We start from the raw sequence: 12,021 nt of genomic DNA on the forward strand, positions 1-12,021 counted from the left end.
CCTGACCTAGAATAATGTTTCAACAGGCGTCATTGCACTGATGGACGGTCAAACAGTGAAATGACCGACGTTTATTTTGTGGTTGACCACATTTTGGCGTATGTTAAAAGTAATTATTTAAAAATGGATATGTAAAACAAACTGCAAAAACGCAGTGTGAACCCAGCCTAATTATAATATTCAATAATATTAATTTAATAAAACTATAATATAATTTTATTATATATAATTTTTATGCATACATTTTTTTACTGATCGTTAAAAAAGATTACATTAATAGCAAATATTTTAATTATTTACAAGCACATGTACTTTACAGGTATGTTCCCATGTGGTGTTTATCATATTTCCAACAAGAATTTTTACTAGGTATTTTTTTTTATTTTTTACAGCCATTAAAAAATAATCATGTGAACATTACTGTATAGTAAAGCTTTTCTTTTTTTTAAAATGAATTAACATAATTCAAAAATCAAGTAATGAGCATGCATTTAAGTTCTTTATGTGTTCCAATCCAAAAAATAATATACAAAATATGAAAAAACTCTATGGGTAAATTCACATACAACAGATTCACCAACAGCCATGGTGACTGGAAAGTGTTTGGAGAACTCAAATTAGGTTAAATTGGAGTTCACAATGTGACTTTTGGCGCTATATATGTTGGCACTATATAAAGCATTACTACCACTATTATTATTATTGCTATTATTAGTAGTAGTATTACTATTATTATTAGAAATCTGTTGCTATGGCTACACATCACGCTTGTCATATACAGTACTTTTTTTTTCTAATTGCAAATTTCAAAAGATTTTGAACATCTAAACAAAATTCGTAGTAAATTTTTTTTTAAATTAATAGAGTCAATTGTAAGAATAATAAATAAATAAAATATATATATAAATAAGACAGCGAATTTCAAATCATTTCAAACAACGAATCGAAATGTGTAAAAAAATTAAAATGGAATAAAAAGAAATAAAAAAAATCTAAAAAATAAAATTATTAATTTTTTTAAATAAAAATTGTTAAAAACTCACACTCTGAATATTTTAACGTAAAATCTCCTATGAATATAAAATCTTTGGTATAACTTACATGGGATGAGTGTAATAATAAGCAATGAATATATATTCCGAGCTCCCATGGCTGGCAGTGTGTGGAGGAGGCTCAGGTGGTGATCTGTCAGGCCAGCAGCTATGTGTCAGGTTATGAAGCCTCTGTTACAGGTGGGTGAGGCTACTATTGAACACACAGAACAGGAACTCTCTGAAGAGGAACCTGTCTCTGTCTCCTAGCAGTACCTGTGTTTAGCCACTGTTTAAAAATATCCTACAGCGACGCATTTCTATCAGATGCTTTTTTGTCTCTTTGTCTTCCTCTTACGAAATCGCCTTTTGCTTTGTATAGCAGGGCAGGGGGTGTCAGTGGTTTGGCATCCAGGTGTAGAGAAATCTATTGTAACTATTAACTCAAAACTGTACCTAGAAATGTTCTCTACACCAACTACACCCTAACAAGAGCAAACTGGCATGGCCAGTCACTTCTGCATAGCGGGAAATGAAACTTTCTATCCTGAGTCATGTCTCTGATACCTAATATGAAAGTCAATAGTTTTATGGCGTATTCAGTATTATGTGCTGATTTCTATGATTAGGTCACGTTCACACAACGTATATTTTGAATTAATCACGGCTGTTGTTGTGGTTTGCAACAATGGGCGTAATTCAAAATATGCATTGCGCTGAAATCAATGGAATCCAGTCTGGAGTGTATACACATATTATACACTCCGGCTGGGATCCCTAGTGGTCGCAAGAAAACTGTTAGTTCACACAATGGAAAGTGCAGCTCCGGCCGCACTCTCTATTGTGTGCAATGGGGTATTGGGATGCGGGCACACACGGATGCACCCGCATTCCAGTTTAAGAGAAATACTGCAGTACTGGCCAGGATGAACTTCCTTGACACTGGCCGTTCTGTGATATGGCCGGGTCACAGAACGGCCGGACTCATACTATGTGTGAACCCGGCCTTATACAGCATAATAGGGTTCAGAGCTCTGATTGTCTGATACAAATGGTAAAATTCTGCCTGCCAGCAGTTAGCACTAGGGGAGCACAGGAACCCATTGTATACTGATTTATTATTCCATATATATTCAATATATTCCATGTATGCATATATGATTGTTTATATACAGCTGGTATAAGTTATATATCTTCTCTATATAGTGATATGGAGCAGGCTAATATAACCTGGGTATATCCTGTATGTAATTATATATGTATAGCTTGTATAACCCTAGTATCTTCTGTATTTAATTATATATGTACAGCTTATATAGCCTGGGTATCTCCTGTATATAATTATATATGTATTGCTGGTATAACCTGGGTATCTCCTGTATTTAATTATATATGTACAGCTTATATAGCCTGGGTATCTCCTGTATATAATTATATATGTACGGCTGGTATAACCTAAGTATCTCCTGTATATAATTATATAAGTACAGCTGGTATAACCCAAATATCTCCTGTATATAATTATATATGTACAGCTTGTATAACCTGGGTATCTCCTGTATCCAATTATATACAGTATGTACAGCTGGTATAACCTGGGTATCTCCTGTATATAATTATATATGGACAGATGGTATAACCTGGGGACCCCCTGTATATAATTATATTTGTACAGCTGGTATAACCTAGGTATCTCCTGTATATAACCATATATGTACAGACGGTATAACCTGGGTATCTCCTGTATATAATTATATATGTACAGCTGGTATAACCTGGGGACCCCTTGTATATAATTATATATGTACAGCTGGTATAACCTGGGTATCTCCTGTATATAATTATATATGTACGGATGGTATAACCTGGGGACCCCTTGTATATAATTATATATGTACAGCTGGTATAACCTGGGTATCTCCTGTATATAATTATATATGTACGGATGGTATAACCTGGGCATCTCCTGTATATATATATATATATACAGCTGGTATAACCTGGGCATCTCCTGTAAACGATTATATATGTATAGTTGTTATAAGTTATATATCATATATACAGTGGGTACGGAAAATATTCAGACCCCTTTAAATTTTTCACTCTTTGTTTCATTGCAGCCATTTGGTAAGTTCAAAAAGGTAAAAAAAAAATTGCCCATTGTGGCTATGTTCACACAACGTCAAAAATGGAGAAAAACATCTGATTTTGCTATTTAAAAAAACGTCTTCAATGCAATTGCATAAAAGTCAATGGGAAGACGGACGTCCTATGCGCACAATGCATTGAAAAACTGACGTTTTTGCCGCAGATGTCAAAATAATGAACATGAACATTATTTTCTGTGACGTTTTGTATTAGTTGTTCACACATAGTTCTTCTATTGTCACCGTTCTTTCTCCGTTTTTACTATTAAATTCAATGGATTTTTCAATTAAGCCACAACCAAAGGGCAATTAGTAACCCCAAACTAAGATAATGTGCAAACACCCGTCATTGCATGAAGGGGATGCCAGGCTTCGAAAAACGTCCGTTATTTTAGACTCAAAATAACGGACGTCATTTTAAACAGAGCTGAAAAAAAAGTTGTGTGAACATAGCCTAATGTGCACTCTGCACTTCATCTTGACAGATTGAATTGTCAAGAATGGTCACAGATGTTCTGAAGCCACTGCTTTGTTATTTTAGCTGTGTGCTTAGGGTCATTGTCTTGTTGGAAGATGAATTTTCGGCCCAGTCTGAGGTCCAGAGCGCTCTGGAAGAGGTTTTCATCCAGGGTTGACCTCTCAAACTATTAGTTTTCTATCATACTTTATGAAATGTGTAAAAACAAAGACATCTCTTTTGAGAACTTTGTATTAGAAAGGGAGTCACATTTGAATTATTAGAATCTGGTAAGGCACAGGGAGAGTATTTTAGGATCACTAGTAAAAATGAAATTATGGGCTAAAGTATGAATAAGGCTATGTTCACACAATGTTTTTTCAGCTCCATATAAAGTTATGTCCGTTATTTTGAGTCAAAAATAATGGATGCCATTTAGCTATCTGGCCTCCCCTTTGTGCAATGACGGCTCCTGGTACATTATTCTAGTTTGGCTATATGTAGAAGCAGCAACCGGCACTACCACCTCTATGCAGCTAGACACATACTCAGGAGGATAGGAGTTATACTTGTGTTAATCTTAACAGCTTTAGTGGTGCTCTCTGTGCGAATTGCATAAAGTGTATACATAGTCCAATGAACAAGAAGTATGCCAGGACACTCACCAATCGATGCGCTGTAATCTTTATTGTATAAATTTCATAGCAAGTTAAAAAGCAGGCGGCGGGGAGGACGCCAAGCCCCCTCAGCAGGACAGCTGTTTCACGTTTCCACGCTTCATCAGTCAGGACTGATGAAGCGTGGAAACGTGAAACAGCTGTCCTGCTGAGGGGGCTTGGCGTCCTCCCCGCCGCCTGCTTTTTAACTTGCTATGAAATTTATACAATAAAGATTACAGCGCATCGATTGGTGAGTGTCCTGGCATACTTCTTGTTCAATGGATTATTCTAGTTGGGTTACTAATTGGCCTTTGGATGCGGCTTAATCGAAAAGTCCATTGAAATTAATAGTATAAACGGAGAAAGAACAGGGACAAAAGAAAAACAGTGTGTAAAGAACTAATAAAGAACGTCCGCTGATAATTGTCATGATCATTATTTTATTAAAGAATTTAATAAAAGAGGAAGCAACACATTGTGGATTAGAATAGGTCTAGAAACATTATCATATTTTTTTATATACATATTTATATATTTTCTTACACCCTAGTTAAACCTATCTTGTTATCGGACCTTAGGGAGAAGGGTACAATTTTATTTTATTTTTTTATTTCCTCTCTCTCTCACTCTCACCAGGTAAAGTTATTGTTTTTGTGTTAAAAAAAACACAAAATAATAAAATTACTAATAATACCTGCTTTGTCGCAATGTAATAACCCCATGTAGTAATAATAACTCCCGTGCCCCATGTCGTAATATTAAAGGACAACTCCCGTGCCCCCCCCCCACCCCTTAACCAACACACATTACAAAGTTATATAACTTTGTAATGTGTGGTAGTCACCAGTCTGGAGCCTTTCCGCCTCTCCCCCCCCCCCTCTAACGCCCTTTTCCCGCCGCGGGGGGCGGGCCTGATCATCCTCTTCTTCTGCGTCTTCCTTTATAATGAATGGAAGCAAAAAGGCTGCCAGCAGCCTCTTTATTAGCTGGAATGCATCACATGGCTTCCAACTTGCTCAGCTCTGATTGACTGAGCAAGCTGGAAGCCATATGATGCGATCCAGCCAATGAAAAGGCTGCCGGTGCGCGCACGCGCATCGGCAGCCTTTTCGCTCTCATTCATGCCGTGAGACCCCGGAAGTGAGGAAGAAGATGAAGACATGGACGGAGTTGACCGGGACCGCGGCTGGCGGGATTTTCGACTAGCAATCGATTTAGGAGGGATGGTGAGTATAAGGTCTGTGTCTGTGTCTTTTTTTGCTGACGCCGGAGTTGTCCTTTAACTGCTGTGCCCCCATTTATTAATAATGCCCCTTGTTTCCACATGTAGTATTAATGCCCCTTGTGCCACCATATAGTAATAACCCCATACAGTAATAATGTCCCCACATAGTTATAATTCCCCCTTGCCCCGGTACAGTAATATTGTGCCCCATGCCCTCATATAGTTATAATGCCCCCTCAAAAGAAGATGATGTGCCACCTACTAACAATAATTTTTCCTGTGCCCCCCTATATAGGAATGATGTCCTGCAATGCCCCCATATTGTACCATCCCACCTGTATCCCCATAGGTATAATGCCTACAGTCCACCACATAGTAATAATGTGCCACTGTGTCTCCAAATAGAGTTAATGCCGGGATCCCCAGAAAAGCACAATGATGCCATGACTATAGCTGGTGAGGCCTCGGCGGCTCATTGGCTGCAGCCCGTGAGAAAATGACAGAGCAGAGAACTAACAGTTCCCCGCTCTGCCATTCTAGTTTACTGTATCTGTATCTGGAAGCCGCAGGTACAGTACCTTATACCAGAACCAGGTGCCAAACCCTGCAATAGTTAATATCTGCCCCATTGCGTTTCAGTGGTGTGGTACATTAGAACAGGTGACTAGTTGGGGGCGGGGGGGGGGTTACTACTTGCATGGACTTAAGCTGTTACTGTGTGCAAATTGCTGTGTAAGTGGAGGAATCAGCTGCATTATCTACGGTAGATTTATGGAGGAAAGCAGCAAACTGGAAAAGTGAGTGTAGGAGCCGTGAGTGTGTCCTGACCTGAAGTGCTTCTTGTCTTCAGTGTATGACTTTGGATTAAGGGGCTTTAGATTCAGAGCATTAAGAAGGGAGTTTCTTCTGTTTATTCACATATCATGGAGCAAGTTGATAGATCTCTTGGAGGGGGCTGAGAGGAGGCTGCGTCATGCTGCACAATGGCACCAACAACAAAGCTAGGGGCAGGTGGGAGGGGGCACATAAGAAATAATATCAGGGACTCAGCCATGAATTTTCTAAAATACTTCATTTATCATGTGCCCCACCAAAGAGGCCGCAGGAGATTAGGAGGTAAATAAGTGTCCGTTGTAGGAAGGAGGTGGTTGGGTTTAAGGGAGACCTGGCAAAACTTACTTAGAGATGCCACAGGAGGACCAATTTTTTTTAACTATTTTTTTCTTTAGTTTTCATCATTTGCTGTTAAAAATAAGGCTTAAAGAGTCACTGTCGTTAATTTTTTTTTTGCAGAAATCAATAGTCCAGGCGATTTTAAGAAACTTTGTAATTGGGTTTATTAGACAAATATGCCATTATCTGCATGTAAAAAGCCTTTTCCCCGGTCCCCCCCCCCCTCCTCTCCTTTCTGTCATCCACTCCTCAGAATCAGGAAATCTCGAATGTTTTTTCATCAGTCGGATCTGTCTGTTCTATGAAGAGGGGAGGGGGAGGGGGAAGGAGCGAGATTAGCGGGCAGCAGAGAGCCGAGAACAAAGGATAACACAGCGGGGGAGCTATTCAGAGGTCAGAGAGGTCAGTGGTGACTGCAGAGGAGAGAGCCCGTGATGTGAATCTAAATTAACTCTTTGTTGTCCTGTTTTGCTGCCTCTACTTTCTCTCTCCATAGGAAAACCATAAAGACAGGGGGAGAGCTTCAAACTGCTTTTTCATCATAAAAATTTATTTTTGGCTAATAAAACCTATTACAAAGTTTCTTAAAATTGCCTGTACTAGTCTGACACTAGTCAGACACAGGAACTCTGTCTCGGTTTTCTATGAATCCCCATAGAAAACCTTTCCTGCTCTGGACAGTTCCTATCTCGGCCAGAGATGTCAGCAGAGAGCACAGTAGCTAATAAGTATGGGAAGACTTGAAAATTTTTATTAGAATCTATATAACTTTCTGATACCAATTGATTTAAAAGAAAAAGTTTTTCGCTGGACAACCTCTTTAATAAACAGTGTGTGAACATGGCCTCCACCTAGCCTTAGGACTAATAGGCTGGATCACAATCCATTGGAATACATTATGGTATTATCCAACAGATTAGGTAATTGCTTGCACATTGAGGAACTAATAGTATGTATAAAAATTGTAAAAACAAACATACAAATTAAAAAACATACAAATTAAAAAAAATCAAACTAGCTCCATTTTCCCATTTATTGCATGAAATTAAGAAACCCCATAAAAAGTAAATCTTTTCAGTATTGTCTCAGGCGTGTACCAGGGTCCCTAGGCCTAGGTTGCAGTGCGGGACTGCTTTTTTAAGTGCGACCACCCGCCTAGGTTTAGGGGATTAGAAAAGGGGATATTAGGGGAAGTTATGCTTAGCACTATATTTTACCCTATTCCACCAATATCCAAGTAGTGGTGTACAATTCCCCAGACACTGAGAGTGACATTATAGGTTTTTGGTTAAGTGACATTATATATTTTGTTGCACAGTTTTGAAATTTTTTCAGGAAGATTTTAATTGATGATTATTAAAAGTGCCAATCACTGGTGCTGTTACATCTCGGTCAGTGATTGGCTGAGAGACTGTGGCCTGCCAGTGCAGAGACCGGAACAGAAGGCAGAGCTGCAGACATGGGGGAAGGCCTCCGAGGACACCAGGGAACGTGGTAAGGTTAGTTAATACTTTATTATTTTACACTAAAGGCAAGGGCTGCACGGACATTGCTAACGATGTCCGTGCAGCGCTTGCTGCCTGATAGTTGGCCCATGTAATTGCTCAGTAAATAAGCGCCAATCTAGCAGATAAGCTTTCGTTTACAGTTTGGCTATGTTCACACTACGTATATTTCAGTCAGTATATTTCAGTCAGTATTGCAACCAAAACCAGGAGTGGATTAAAAACACAGAAAGGCTCTGTTCACACAATGTTGAAATTGAGTGGATGGCCGCCATTTAATGGCAAATATTTGCTGTTATTTTAAAACAACAGCTGTTATATTAAAATAATGGCCGTTATTTACTGTTATATAGCGGCCATCCACTCAATTTCAACATTGTGTGGACAGATCCTTTCTGTGTTTTTAATCCACTCCTGGTTTTGGTTGCAATATGAGGACCACAATACTGACTGAAATATACGTAGTGTGAACCCAGTCAGTATTGCAACCAAAACCAGGAGTGGATTAAAAACACAGAAAGGATCTGTTCATACAATGTTGAAATTGAGTGGATGGCCGCCATATAACAGTAAATAACGGCCATTATTTCAATATAACAGCCGTTGTTCTAAAATAACAGCAAATATTTGCCATTAAATGGCAGCCATCCACTCAATTTCAACATTGTGTGAACAGAGCCTTTCTGTGTTTTTAATCCACTCCTGGTTTTGGTTGCAAAACTGACTGAAATATACTGACTGAAATATACATATACTGACTTAAATATACATAGTGTGAACGCAGCCTAAGATTGGGTCTTGTATTAGGACCCTAAGGGATGTGCTGCGAAAGAATGATAGAAGCAAAATAATACAGCCATGTAATAGGCTCCCTAAACCAGCACCGCTTCTCCCCCCCCCCCCGAGACTTTTCTCCCTTTTCTGAGTAGTTAGCACTCCTCCTTGTGAGACCCATGTGACCCCAATTAGCAGGAAGCACTTGTGCCCACATGGTAAGTACCTCTTCTTTCTCCCATTCTACCTGCTGATGCAGTGGTGAGTAGTAACACTTTGTTCACACTTGTGTTGCTTGGCGTCCGCCTTCTCCGCCGGCAGTGCCTGCGGGGTGTGGGGGGGCCCAGCGGATTTGGTCCTGTGACATTGGGGTTGCAGGGCTATTCTCGCCCCCCCCCCCCCCCCCCCCCCGCTGTTGCTTGCCTTGCGGGGTTGGCGGTCGCTGCCTGACACAGTGTTGATTTGGTGAAGGGACTCCTAAAAAGCTCAGCGCGAAACGTGCGTTGGAGAGGGACGTGCACACATCCATACCACAGGTAATATGAATAGTACTACTTTCTTTACCTCCAGTCTTGCTACAGCAAAGGACCAAGGCAAGGTGCAATTACTACTTGCACTTTAAAGGCTGGGGATTTATGCAATGTGTCTCTTGGAGTATAGTCCACTGAGCAATATTTAACATAGATCCATTGCTTACTGTTTGCACATACTGTTTTTTTAGTGATTGATTTATTTGTCCTGTGGGTGGTTGTTTTTTGTGTGTACGGCCATTGGCTCTTTTTAACCAACTCATTTGCATCATATATTTTAAAATAGTTGATTAATAAAGATGTTTTTGTGATTCAACATTATAGTTTGGTCCGTTTCTGTAGGAATTAATAGTTTTTCAGCCAGGGACAGGCTGGTATTGGTCAATATAGGAGTTTTTTTGCTAATAAAAATAGTAAAACGTTAGAAAACCTAGTAAACATGCATATCGCGGTGTTCGGACTGACCTATAGAATAAAGAAAAAAATGTCACTTTTACTGTAAAATGCATTATGTAAACATAGAAGCCCCCGCTCATTTTCATTTTTGCACTTTCGTCTTTTCCTTCTCATATTAAAAAACCCAAAGCGGCTTCAGTTTTTCATCTACAGACCCATATGAGCTCTTTTTTTGCAACACTAATTGTACTTTGTAATGGCACCCTTCGTTTTGCCATAAAATATGCTGTGAAACAAAAACTTATTTGTGAGGTGAAATTAAAAAAGAAACTTTTTCAAATTTTGGGTGGTTTTTCGTGTTTAAAACATTCGCCATGTGGTAAAAATGACAGGTTATTTGCGTTCTTCGTAAGTACGATTACAACCATACAACCATATACAAATTATATTTTACTTCTTTTAAACAATTGAACTTTTTAAAAAAAAAAAAATGTGCTTAAAATTGCTCTTCTCTGACCCATTTTTATTTTTTGGTCTATGGGGCCATTTGAGAACTCATTTTTTGCACCATGATCTGTACTTTTTATCAGTACCACACGCATATACTGTATGTGACTTTTTGATCATTATTTAATTCCATTTTTTTCTGGGATGTGATGAGACAAAAAAAAAATCAGCATTTTTGAACATTGGTAAACTTTTGCCCCTACCCCATTAACTGCGCGAGATCGGCAATGTGATAATTTAAAACACAGAAAGGCAATGTTCACACACTGTTAAAGGGGTGCTCCAGCGTGGGGGCACTTTTTGAGGGGGATCGGGGAGGAGGTGGCTGAAATAAAAGACGTCCACTTACCTCCCCAGTTCCCGGCCGCTTCCGGGTGTCTGACGCCGCCCGAGACGCTACGTCTCAGGGCCGCTCAGCCACTCAGTGAAGAATCCGTTTGAAGTCCGCTCGGATCCCGCCTCCTTCAATGAGTGGCTGAGTGGCCCTGAGACGTAGCGTCTCGGGCGGCATCAGACACCCGGAAGCAGCAGGGAACCGGGCACCGGAGCGCCGTGATGCGGGACCCGCCGCTGGGACCGGGGAGGTAAGTGGATTTCAGCCACCTCCTCCCCGGTCCCCCCAAAAAAGTGCCCCCACGCTGGATAACCCCTTTAAAATTGAGGGGATGGCCGCCACTTAATAACAAATAGTTACATTGGTTGCTTTAAATTAACAGCAATTATTTACCAATAAATGGCGGACATTCACTCAATTTTAACAGTGTGTCAAGATAGCCTTTCTGTGTTTTTAATCCACTCACTCACCACTGGGTTTGGTTGCAAAATACTGAGCAAAAATTCTGTTTAGGAACATAGGGGGAGATTTATCAAACTGGTGTAAAGTAGAATTGTCTTAGTTGCCCCAATCAGCCTTAGTAGCAACCAATCAGCTTTCATTTTTCAAAGTATCTGTGAGGAATGAAAAGTGGCATCTGATTGGTTGCTAGGGGCAACTAAGACAATTCTACTTTACACCAGTTTGATAAATCTCCCCCATAGACTTTTAGTCCCTCTAAGAGATTTCTATGAGCAATACCATAATTGCTCATAGAGATCAATGCAAACATATGTGCTGAATTGATCGTTGATCTTGGCACTCAATTACTAAGGCTTATGAACTGTTGGCCCTTTAAGAAGTAATAAGAGAGGAATTTTTGGGGTAATAAGGAAATAGCGACTATATTAAATATACACAGAGATTAGATAAACTTCCTATTAAATGTCACCTTTAAAACCTAGGAAGGAGGTGCAGCACTGCATCAAAAAGTCAAAACTAGATAAATCACGAGGGGAGAATAGACATTACATTGGTGGAGCATTTTGTGTCACTAATGCTGCAGCCTCCTCTGAGGTCTATATAATACATGTTACTATAAGAATAGACATTACACTGGGGAGCTGTCTGTGTCACTAGTGCTGCAGCCTCCCCTGGTGTCTACATAATACTTGTTACCATTAGAATAGACTGGGGGAAGCTGTCTGTGTCACTAATGCTGCAGCCTCCCTTGATGTCTATATAATACATGTTACCATTAGAATAGACATTACACTAGGGGAAGCTGTCTGTGTCACTAGTGT

This window comes from Dendropsophus ebraccatus, chromosome 11, assembly GCF_027789765.1.
Source record: "Dendropsophus ebraccatus isolate aDenEbr1 chromosome 11, aDenEbr1.pat, whole genome shotgun sequence".
Lineage (NCBI taxonomy): Eukaryota > Metazoa > Chordata > Amphibia > Anura > Hylidae > Dendropsophus > Dendropsophus ebraccatus.